The sequence below is a fragment of the Diplotaxodon limnothrissa genome, linkage group LG17 (assembly GCF_057381915.1).
Source record: "Diplotaxodon limnothrissa isolate DT_005_m linkage group LG17, D_limnothrissa_male_GT1.1, whole genome shotgun sequence".
In the NCBI taxonomy this organism is placed as follows: Eukaryota; Metazoa; Chordata; class Actinopteri; order Cichliformes; family Cichlidae; genus Diplotaxodon; species Diplotaxodon limnothrissa.
This window is the reverse complement of record NC_140612.1, coordinates 30,772,057-30,784,618: the sequence shown is the minus strand read 5'-3', so window position 1 is coordinate 30,784,618 and position 12,562 is coordinate 30,772,057. Positions and strand designations below refer to the sequence as shown.

The 12,562-nt window shown below is 42.2% G+C and overlaps 1 protein-coding gene across 1 annotated transcript in view; it reads right to left on the bottom strand.

Moving 5' to 3' along the window:
- plxna4 (plexin A4) overlaps positions 1-8,707 on the bottom strand; it is a 265,266-nt gene extending 256,559 nt beyond the window's left edge. The window contains exon 1 of the mRNA XM_085375902.1: positions 8,618-8,707. The gene's annotated coding sequence lies outside the window, so the exon portion shown is untranslated. The remainder of the gene's footprint in view (positions 1-8,617) is intronic.
- Positions 8,708-12,562: the final 3,855 nt, after the last annotated feature.

Here is a 12,562-nt window from a genome sequence, read left to right as displayed (position 1 = left end):
TTGCTTTTTCCCAGAGACATGAAGAAAACCCTCTCACACACGCCGACTTACACATGGACAGAGACACACCACATAACTATCTGGTTGCCAGATTTGCCGGTGGGCCCAGAACAACCCAATCAAAGCTCAGCTGGAAGGACTGCCATGACAATGCATAACGGATGGACAAAAAAAGAAGGGGGAGGGAGAGATGAAAACCTTGTGCTTTCTCCAGTTACGTTTGTAGACTCGCAGAGAGAGGGGACAGCCTTTTTTTTTTGAGCCAACAGAGGGAAAAAGTGAGAGGGAGAATAGCTTGATGCAATACAACAAAGTGGCTAACCTTTCCTCTGCTAGTCTGTTAACTGGGGATTTGGAGCATTATGTCTACAGGAACTCCCAGTGCTCTGTGTGGGAGGTGGCAAAAAGGAGATGTGTGCTCAGTACTGAAAGGCTCTATATGCTCCAAATCAGCCACAGAATTAAAACCAGACAGGTGAAGTAAAGAACATTGATTATCTTGTTACAGTGGCACCTACCAAACTGTGGGATATATTAGGCAGCAAGTGAATAGTCAACTCTTGAAGTCAATGTGTTAGAAGGAGGAAAAATAGGTAAGTATGAGGATCTGAGCAACTCTGAGGGGCAAAGTGATGATGATTTGCTGCCTCAGCCACAGCATCTCTAAAACAGCAGGTTTCGTTTGCTGCAGTGGTTAGTACCTAGCAAAAATAGCTGAACCAAAAACAACTGGTTATAATGTAAATATAGCTCATTTACGCATGTATGGATAGGAGGCTTGTCCTCGTCATCATGCACATGCTGACTCCTGTTCACCACCTACAAATTCTAAAATGGCCATGTCAGCAAAAGAACTGAACCATGGATCAAAACACATTTTTTATGTCATGTGGAAAGCCACAGGTGGGTGTATCATTTCCTTGGAAAAAAATAGCAGCAGGATACAATATGAAAAGAAAGGAAAGCCAGCAGAGATCGTATCACGCCCTGGGCAAAGGTTTAGCTGAGAAACCTTAGGCCTTGGCCATCATGTGGAGTTTGACATGTACCACTGACCTAAACATTGTTGCACACCATGTACATTGCTTTTTGTTAAAGGTATTCCCTGATGGCAAAGGTATACCCGGCAATATCCACCATCTCAGTCAGCAGGTTTTTTCCAGCTGAGTTTCCCTACTCTCTTAGCACTACCTTGAAGCTTACCAAAAGTTCTTTCCAGTGTGTCAATCATTTTTCTAACTAATCAATAAAAGATAGCTGCGGCCCTTTGGTCCATTCTGCTCAAGATGGAAGGATGGGAAAAAAATACCTAAGGGTATGACAAGTGCCAGACTACAAACACTCCAGCAGCCACTAACAAGACTCAGCCAATCCAATCAATATCTACAGTGACACAGTCATCACTGGTTAGAATATCAACAAGCATCAATGATCTTCCGATTAATATATTAAGAGATGATGTTCCATCTCCTTTTGGTGTCATATGAAAGGTAAGAAGCTCAGAGAATCAACAATCCGTGTTGCCTTAATGCCGCTTACTATTTTTCAAGGTAAGCATATGAGTAATTACAATTGCTGTGAAGGGGTTCTCAATTGACAAATCATGTTGCCATAGGAACAGTTGTGTGGGTAGCAGGTAAGGACGGTGTGAGTGACTATAGGGGAAAGATTTAACAGGACCTCATTTGACTGAGCTCCAGCATGCAGAAAGATTTCATTAAATCAGTTAATGATCATCAGTCCCACCAACATCACAGGGAAAGCGTGACAACGAGGAAAGTAAACCAAACAGATAATTAGCAGATAAATAGCTGAGGTGAGGTGCATGTCCTAAGTTTAACATTCTCGTGCAATCATCGCTTTTCGGAAAAGTTTAATCAAAGCAATCAATACGATCACACCGAAAGTCAGAGACTTAAAAGAATGACAAAGGAAAAAGGGTTTTATTCCAGGAGAGCAACAAATTGTTCACCACAGCAGTTGGCGAGAATTGGGCCTTGGCTAAGAGTCAATCACTGCATTTGCACAGACACGAGCCATTCCAAATCCCATCAGCAGAAGAAAATAAAATATACTCAAGGAAGGCAAAATCCCAAACTCAAAAGGGAGTAGCACACAGAGAGAAGAATAACACAAAACCCAATGTAAGCCTTGTTAAGTCTCTCCTTAATATCCCCAACATTATGCTGCTAGACTATGATATATCCTGGGGGGGGAGGGGGAGACAGAATAAGGTGGGTGATGTAGGGGAGGGTATTACAGTAAAGTAGATCCTCCCTTCAGCCTTCTGGCTATAGAACAGCAGGGGTCCTTTCTGAACCCACTGTTTCACAATTACTGTGGTGACGCTGAATACTGATGCCCCCTGACACCGCCAACACTCACAGCAGACAGGAAATGAGAGAGAGAGGGTACAAGAAAGAGCAGAACAGAGAGTGTGTGGGGGCGACAAGAATGGAGAGACATATTAACTTTAAATACTCCGGTCATCTCAACAAATATATAGTAATACTGCTTTCTGTGTACTTTACTGCAGCATTGCCGCAGAGTCTTTTTTGGATTCCAAAAAGAAAAATATTGCTGAATTTCCAGCACTGAAAGACATTCTGGTCCAAAGACATTGCCACTCGCCTTGGCGCGGTAGGCTGCTCGCAGGCTTGGCAGACTCAAGTAGCTTAGAGCAATACAGACTGATTTGACAGGCACACAAGAGGCGGTGCAAATTCAAACAAGAGAACCAATCAAGGACAATGCTCAAAATTTGATCGCATACTGGCAAATGAGTGCTGCCTGTCTAGATGTGGATTTGCCTTTATGAAATTGTACCCTGGATTGTGTTGCACTTAAATTTTCCTCGAAAGCTTTGTTGACCCATGTTGTCCAGAAATATTCCAAAGGAAGGCATTACTGCAAAAAAGTACCAGAGCGACTATTTAGTCAAAAGATACGCCTTTGTGGAAAAGAGCATATTCAAAAGTGGATTTCTAATCACTACCATTTTTATAAAATTCCATTCTAAGAAATGTAGCTGATTACAATTGCCTGTTTTGTCTAGTTTATTTACATAATTCTGTTCCATAAGTTATGTACTCCAAGATTTACCAGACATGCATTTACCAAAAAGCTGGAAGAAATATTTGTCTACTTCTCATTACTTACTAAAAAAAAGCTAACACTTTAACTGCTCACATCCCAAAAGAAACCGCTGACCTCTTTTAGTACCTAGCGCTGTAAGCAGGGATTCTCTTTTCAAGCTGAAATGTTAACTTTTCTAAAGAACAGCACTTATTGAGGTCAATCCAGAGCTATGATAGCAATAAAGTCAAAGCGGAGTAGGGACGAGAGTGTCAAGCACAAACATGCTACCAATAACCTTTGCTACAACAAACTGACAGCCCTGCTGTTGCTCGAGAGGATGATCCATGGACTCACAAACAACATACTTGTATTTTGGCTTATAAAAAACATACTATAAAAGCATAGTTTCTTATTGCATGCTCACTTAAAACAAAACTTGTTATTCGAAGAACTGAATAATGAGATAAATTTTCATATGATGACTGGTTGCATGAAAAATATTGAGAAGGTTTTGTCAAAAATGGATTCATAGAACATGCGTACATGCTTGCACGCCCATTCTTCCAACAGGCATGATTAAAACACCATTAGGCGCCTAATCCTTGCGTGGACTTGAGGCCTCGGTGAAGGAGTAAATGAGAGATAGCTAAGGGAAAAAAAAATGCCCTAAGACCGTCTGCAATTTTCTCATCATTTCATGCATCTGAAACAAAACTAATTTACTGCTTGTCATGCTCGGCTTGGCACACACAGGCATAAGAGCCAATATGCCACAGCGTGTCATCTGCTGCTGCATCAAAGAGAGCTGTTTATACATCAGACTCACGGCTCCATATGAATCATAGAAACCTGGGAGAAACGCTTAATATGGTCTTATCAAAAGGAGCAGTCTGGCAAACCCACTGATACGTCGGTGACTTTCCACATCTCCCCGATTCTCATCTAAAACAACATCCCATGTCTCCTTCTCGGTTTATATCCTTCTTCATAGGTCATTCCAATGACACAACAGTCTGGATTTTTTTTCTGCCCATCCCCACACACAAATACACAAAGATAAAGTTATGTGCTTGGCAGCTTAGAGTGTGGCAGAAAGATATGGGAGGAGAGTGCTAGAGGCAGAAACCATAGGAGAGAGAGGAGAATTGAGTAATAAGATGAAAGAAAGCATGATAGAAGCCTGGAAGGAGAAAATAAAAAGTGGTGCGACTGTGATACAGTAGCGTGTACATGGATTGGGGTCCATTATAAAGGCATGCAACGGCTTAATAGGACTCTGTGGCCAAGATGCTGACTACGGTATGTGTCTACATACACACATGCACTCACATGTTCTTCTTCCGCATATAACGGCTAAACTATTCAGAGAGAACAAAGATTCTCATTAAACTGGACGCGGTGACATGTATTGATTTCTCCCCACAGAATTCACGACGCCTATTGTTTGGAGATCCTCACTTGATATCTCTGCTGTTATTGCTGTGCAAACATCAATATGCACCTCTTCAGTGTATTAAAAAAAAAAGGGGTTAATTACATACTTGTAAGCAATTATTCCCTTAATGTAGCATAGAATCTACCCACCCCCTCTAAATTGGAATTTAGATTAAAGCCATCAGGCCGTCAGTCAGAGATGGCATCTTCAGTGTCAACTAAAACCCAATCACACATTGCATACCAGATTTTAAGCTTACTCCAAGGTCATGTCCATACAGACAAGATAACAAAGATGGGTTTTATGCATCAATGGAATGATAATTCAAAGTGTAACACCATGTATTGCGCTCACCCTGAACAAAGAAAAAGGTTATCACGCTCCAGTAAGCCAAGAGAATCTAACTTTGATCAAGTAAGAAGGGATTAATAGACACCGAAAAATATTTCTTCCAATTTTATACTATCCCTGCCTCTCTTGTTAAAGAAACATGTCTCCGACTGTCCTAAAATATGGGAGACAGATTATAGTGGGGAGAACAGTTGGTGACATGGAAATACAATTTGCAATCTCCTCGGTGGTGTTTGGTGACATGAGAGAGGAGGGAGTCTAATTGGACACAAGCCTGTGTCTGGTAGTCCTGTCGCAGCCCACAGGGTTGTAAGTGTGTATGAGTGAGTGAGTGCGACGGAAAGAGAGAGAGAGACATGGAGTGAGAAAGAGAGCAACAGAAAAAGAACAAGAACAAACAGAGAGCTCCATTCAGGTCCAATCCACAGACACATCATTCAGTCTGACATGACGATACGTCTCTGTGACCCGAGTATTCATATAGGACCTCGCCAGCCAGTCACAGATGCATCATTCACACCCACACAGAGACACACAAGCACACTTCCGCTGGGTCTACACTGCTACCAGGCATTTATATCGCTACAGCAAATCTTACTAAGAGTTCCCACTCATATTCATTCATAATTCCCCCCCCCCTTGACACGAACACATTGCAAAGATTTTCTATGGAGCCTATTCTTGCAAGCGGACCGCTACCAAACTGCTATGAGCATCTTTTACTGCCAAGGTTGGAGTGAGAGTTTATCCATTAGCAAGCCATAATATTGACAAGGCTGTGCTCTCCGGGTCCAAACCCCAGCCCTCTAGCCGTAACACTGGCCGACAGACAGGGGGTTGTATGTCAATATGAGGCGCTTACAGGCAGATAAAGGATGCTGCTTCAATTCCTATAGGCAGGCCTTGATGGACAACACGTCGAGAGAAAGGGAAACAGACGGGAAGGGAAGGAATGAGAATGAGTACTGCCAAGTGCTCTGAGAGCTAAGAATTTAGGACTGAGCTGGAATTTGGCCGAAGGGCAAGGAGGCTGAACACAGATGACTCGCAAATTGCTCAGGGATCAAATTTTTTTTTGCCTTAAGACCTTGACAGCAGCTGAGCGCACAGACAATTTGAGTAAAAAATGGGAACATTCAGAAACAAGATAGATGTGCATATTCTGAATGCATGTTTTGGGGAAACAAAACACAGAAGGCTGTCTTCCAGCCTAAATCGCAAAGCGCAGAAGAATAAGCTGAATGCATTTTTCCTGTATGCATGTTGCTGTTCACCACCTCACCACCACAGATAGTTAAAACACCAGTTAGTGGACGACTAATCAGTAAAGAGACATATTTTTGTATTCATTTGCTTTAATTAGTAGTTAAAGAACCGGGTGAACTCTGATGCCAATGTTGCCCTCTTTGCCAAATGTATGAATTTCAGTCACTTCACTACCTTCCAAACCCACAGCACAGCTAAGCAAATGTCATAAAACATTGTGTATAACAACTATTTCACAGTCACTTATTCAACTTGCAATAACACATAATTCACTGTAGGAACTGAGACAAAATCAAAATTAATGCCAGCGTCAGCCATGTACATGGGCTCAATCAATCCACTTAATCCTATGAGCCACACTGCCCCTCATGGACTGTAAAGCACATAGCCTCGTCCCTTCAGCCATCCTCTTGCACTGAACAAGCATGAGACTTTTGGTGAGCTCATCAAAAACACAACTAGAAGTACAATTTTGCGAGATAGTTGTGTAAAAATGCTGCCGCAATCCTTTACATTAGGGTAACATCAAGTAGGGACTTGAAGGGCAACACTGAATTGATGCAGTGAGTGTGGAGAGCAGGTGGATAGAGGGAGGGGAAAACCAGTAGAGGAGCTCAGAGTGCTCACTGTGGATGCTGTACTACAAATCTGCATTTTTGGTTGGCTGCAGAAGCTGCTTTCCGTGCACGAGGTGCAATGGAGGGTGGGAGGAAGGAAAGGGAGGAAGGAGAAAGCAGTGGAGCAGGAGATGGATGGAGGAGACTGAAGAGCTGCATCATACCGCGGGGCAGAGCTTGCACAGTTTGCTTAAATCTCTAGAAATCGCTTCAAGTGACCCACAACAAGGCTGAGCCAAAGGGGATGATTTACCTTGTGTACAACCAAAATCTAGACTAAGTCCAATGTGCTGACAGCAAAGTGCCACAAGCTGCTGTTATCAGAACTACATGCACTATTTCAAGACGCTGAATATCTTTAAGTGATGAGAGAAAAATTTCTCATCACTCTATCACTGACTTTGTTGCATGTGATCTACGAAAAGTGAAAGCATGAGAAAAATCTATTCTTGTGGATTATTGTTGGAATCTTCTCTCGGCAGGTCAATCAGCACTCCAGACAGCCACAGCTGGGTTTATAAGCTACTCAACATAAAAAGGCTTGAATATCATTTAAGCGAATAAAAGTGCCTGTGGCAAAGACAACAATGTCATAAATGCGCCTTTAGTGTCTTCTTTTGTTACGACATCAAAGCAATTGAAATGATCCCTTAATCCTTTTTTAAGTTTAGCCCTAAATCATACCCGTGGTGTGCTCCGACATGAAAATGAAAGTGCTAACATAAAATCCAAGCCTTAAGATAAAGTTACATTAAACTGAGTAGCCTGCTACCCGAGAGACCAAATGCCATGTAGTCAGGTTTTTCGTCTAAACCTAACGTGAAGTACATCCCGCAGTGCTCTATCCACATCGGTCAAGTTCAAAAGCCTTCAGGCTTCCACGACGGAACCTACGACCGTGGGTCCGCACGGGGAGAAATGTCCCAGTGTTCAGTTTGAGGCACATTAACGTGGGTTTTCCTGCAGGTTGAGATAGCTGACAAACCGTAGATAAGAAAAAAAACAAAAACGTCAGGAAAGCGCAATTAAACGAACAAAATAACTAAACATTGTGATATGCACATGCTGGATTGTGCCACAGTGAAACTGTTTAGAAAAGTTCTTTAGCAGCGTGCCTGAACAGGGTCAGGCTGCATACACTCAGCCCTGCGTGGAAACCTAAAATAATAGGAAATATTCCAATACTGAACGGTTTAAATAACTTTTTGAAAGAACTTTGACAGAAATTTTTGAGAAAGGTGTTAACTTTTTGTTAAGGCCACAGAAATGAATAAATACCATATGTAATAAAACATCGGGTAGTTTTCCATTTCCATCTTTGTATTTCGTAAAGCTCAGCCACCTCCAATATCTTAATTTTGGTCCAGGAGTCTGAGCGCCACTACATACCAGTCCTACACATTGCTTCATCCTCCGAAGACACTGCGTAAAACCGACGCGGAATCCCCGACAAATAATATCGTTTTGAACCGTCATAGCTACCGCTGCAAGAGGAACGAGCACAATTTGGGTACGCACCTCTCCGTGGCTCACATGGGATGAAGGGTACGAATAGCCAATGAAAACGGAGGAAACTCGGTCAACTTGAGGTCCCAAGTTAAAACAAATTGCAGAATTTGTTGGGGGGTTTTATCCTACAATTCTTCCTCGGGGATATAATGAGACGATCCAAATGGATTTTAAAAACAAAATCCGACCGATTATCGGAGTGCGCAGAGCGGGCATGGCGCAGCTAGAACAGGTGCAACACGCCTCTTGTCACCTGGCTGGTGCAGTGGGGAACCTCAAACCCGGCTATGATGCCCACCACAGCCTGCAAATATAAGTCCCGGTTGTGGGAACTAACGCAGTGACAAGCCTCGTTCCTTACCTGTAATCTATGCAGATATCATTCACAGCCGCAGCCGCATCGACACTGCGGATAAGAGGCACGTCCAGAGCAATCCCAACTCCTTCTACTCTTCCCCCCTTCCCCTCACAAAAAAATGAAATGCTTAGAGTAATGTTATATCCTGATCAGACGGCTTGTCCACTTTAAATCCCCGGTAAAGGTGTAGTTAGAAGCGATTCCTGCACGGGAGAAAGAAACAGCAGCGGACTTCCAGCAGCATCCCCGATCAGCAGGACTCTACTAAGCCTCTCAGAGTGTTCTGAGACCCGGGAGCCGCACCTCCCATCTCCCGGCGAGGACGCACTTGGTATGCCGTTGGAAAAGCCGCTGCGCCGTATGGGATACCGCAGGAGGCTGTGCTTGTGTGCGCGTATGTGTGCGTGTATGTGCGTGCAGAGAACGTGTGTGTATAGATGTGACTCAGTGCGGTGCTCCTGCTCAACTGAGGTGCTAAGGGTGCTGCAGCGGAGTGCGAGAGAGAGAGAGAGAGAGAGAGAGAGAGCTGGAGGGAGAGAGAGAAAGAAGGAGAGAGAGAGAGAGAGAGAGAAGTAGGCTGCTGCCTCGGAGTTTGCAGCTTCACAGCGAATCTCCAAGCCGGGAGGGACTTAGTGCACGGAGCTTCGTCCGCTGTAAAAGACGACTGTTTTCACCAAGGTTCATGACTTGCCGGCAGTAACCTCTTAGATTGGAGGCGAAGTGGAGAGTGTTTTCTTTACATTTTAAGACCTTGGCAACTATGTCTATAATAATAACACCGAGTGCGTAAAGCCTACAAATAAAAGCACACATCATCACGATTATCAATATGAGACTATAGGAAGTGTGACAACTCCCCATATGGGGTCCTGTGTAGTTGCTTTGTAGGCGTCAGCATCTCTAAACAAGAAAAAAAAAGTACATTTCCTAGCTTAAGAGATAAGCAATTCGAAAGGTATATTTTCCACCTAATAAAATAAAATAAATGTGGTATGATGTGGGATTAAATGGAGCCAGTGCCTTGTTAAAATAGAGGTTTATACAGTTAGGTATGGGTCCCGTAGCCAGCAGACGGTTTATGTAATGCATTCATCCCGTTGAGAATGGGATTTGGCAATGCCAAAGGGGAATTTAACACAAATACGCTACAATACCGGGGTGAAATGATCAGATCATCGGATTTGAATACCTAATCGCAGGATCATTTAAAGATAAAGATTGGGCACCACAGCAGCATAATTACGAATCCTGCATAGATGTGGGGGATTAGAACCTGCATTGCATTTTTTTTTTCATTGATGATCTTTAAACGTGCCTCAGGAGCCCCCCCCCCTCCCTACGTTTTGAGCCATTAATATTCGAAAAGTCTAATTATGTAATCAGGAATAAGCAGCGTGGGTGCTGGAATAATGCATTTTTTTCCATAAAATAGCTGCCTTATATTCATATAGAGAATTCACAAGAAATCCATCATCATCATCGACTGAATTTTGCACACTAGGAACCTGCCCAGGCTTCTTTCGATTAATATTTCCAGTTCAAAGATAACTTTTAAAATGTTCCTCGGTGGTCTTAAATATTAGAATTTGATTTGATCTGGCAAAAATCATAATGAAGACGAGCGCTAGCTATTCAAAGAACTTGTGGGGAGTAAAAATTCGTTTCTATGGCATGCATCCTTGTTTAATGTCTAATCCTGTGGTATGCGTTTAGGGGTCGTATAGAGCGGTTTGGCGCTTGCTGCAGCATCCTCTCCCTCTTTTCCTCATCTCCCTCCCTCCGTGCTCTCGCTTCCAAGAGAGGTCCCTCGCTTTGAAACACTGCATCAGAGCCCCACCTACAGGCCAGAGAAACTTTACAGCCACTGACGGTGACAAACACAAATGAAGGCTGTAAGTGCTTCGGCGACTCTGCAACGGTGTGTGGCCATTTGTGACTGTTGTTTGCGGTAGCGTTTTTAATCTTTAAAAAAAAAAAAAAGTTGTACCAGAACATTAACGTGGCACGAATGTAACACAAACATCCCAGAAAACTACATTATAATGATCTACTACCTACGAACGTCATTTATTCCTGCCTGTAAATTAAGCGAGCGGAAACAGAAACACGGCACATCTACTGTAGAGAGTCAACGCAGAATTACAGCATTACGGTGGCAGTATTACAACACTAAACATGTTAGTCTGAGCAGATAGAGCAATTTAAACAGTCGTGCAGGATTAGTAATAACTGCTTCATATAGTCTTGGTCTTTACTCTCACCCAAACTTCTGCCTTACTGCGGGGAAAAGAAAAATGTGCATATTGGGACATTCTTTGCTCTATGTGTAGCTGCTTCTCCTGCTGGTGCCGCTGGTGGGGGAGGGGTGACTGATGGCAATCAGCAATACTGGCAACACCTGGGCCCGGTGTGCCACCCCTCCTGGAGCTTGTGTTGGTGGGGCGCTCTTCCCCATTAACAGACAGCCCGTATTCACTGGTGATTTTCGACCAGAGCCACATCCTTCATGAGGAAACTGAAAGCATAATGCCAGAGTAAAGGTTTGAAAGTTAAAAACGGTTTATCTGATTTTAAATGCTCTCACCGTAATCAGTTGGATTTGTGTATTGACAGAAACACTGCCCCAATCTTTATGGCATACAAGGTAGACACACACAGCTGAGCCAATTAATAGTTTTAAACTGCCAATGACAGGTGTAGTTGGTAAATTCGGTGGTGCAGGTAAGTGGATGAGTAGAAACTTGTATGCAATCTTGTATGGAGCAATAACCAAACCAAATAACTGGTAGAAAATTAAAGGCTTCAGTACTGCACCAGATGGGAATACAAGGTTTAACACATTCAATGCAATTAACCCTGACATCCATTCATTTCAAAGTCTTTTTGACTTTTTCCAAGAGTTTGAATACACTTATCAGAATCTGTGGCCAGATGCACCATAGTTTTGTGCTTTGTACGTCCTAAATTTGCTATTTAACAGGTTAAAATTTCTTGAAAAGTTAAAAATCAATACAAAAAAAAGGGGGGGGGGGGGGATGGTTTATTAAAAAAAAAAAAAAAAAGTGATTTTTAGATTCAAGAATTCAGCGATACCTCGGAGGAAAAGTTACCCCTTGTAAATCATTTTAAGCAATAAAACCAATGTCTTTGTTTTGCTGGGTGGTGATGGTTTACAAAAAATCTCTTTGGAAAAGCAGCAGATTTGAAAATGTGTTCATTTGTAATACTCCGGTCTTCATGTCAGATTTTGAGGTCATTTAGAGGATGAAAAGCATAGATACTGACATACCTATTGGCCACATTTAATTATTCAGTGCCAGCAGAGCTAAATCAACAGTCTGTGGAGCTCAATAATCAGATAACTTTCAAAGCACAGCAAATCAATAGTGCTGCAATCTACAGTGACAATAGTCAAATTCAAATTCAAATTCAAATTTTATTTGTCACGTACACAGTCATACACAGTACGATATGTAGTGAAATGCTTGGACAACTGCTCGTGACCTAAAGAAAACAAAAAAGGAAAAGGCTATGAATAAGATAGGAAATAAATATGAAAAATTAAAAAGGGTAAATTTAACTAGGAAGGAATAAAATATAAATTAAGGTTAAAAATGAAATAACTGTACAACACAAATTAGAATGAAGGGTAAATTTAACTGGGAAGAATAAGATAAAATATATAAATTAAAGTTGAAAATAAAATAACTGTACAACAAAATACACAATATAGAACTATATAAGAATGTATGAAGAAATCAAAATATAAATAAATATATACACAATAACAGCAGCTGTACAAGTATTAACCGGAAATGAAGAATATAGTGACCAGTGTTGTGCAAAACCAAAGTCCAGAAAGTCCAGTGTGTGTGTAAGAACTGTATGTGTGGGTCAGTACTGTGTGGTGGTGTGATTGAGAGACCGTATCGCCTGCGGGAAGAAGCT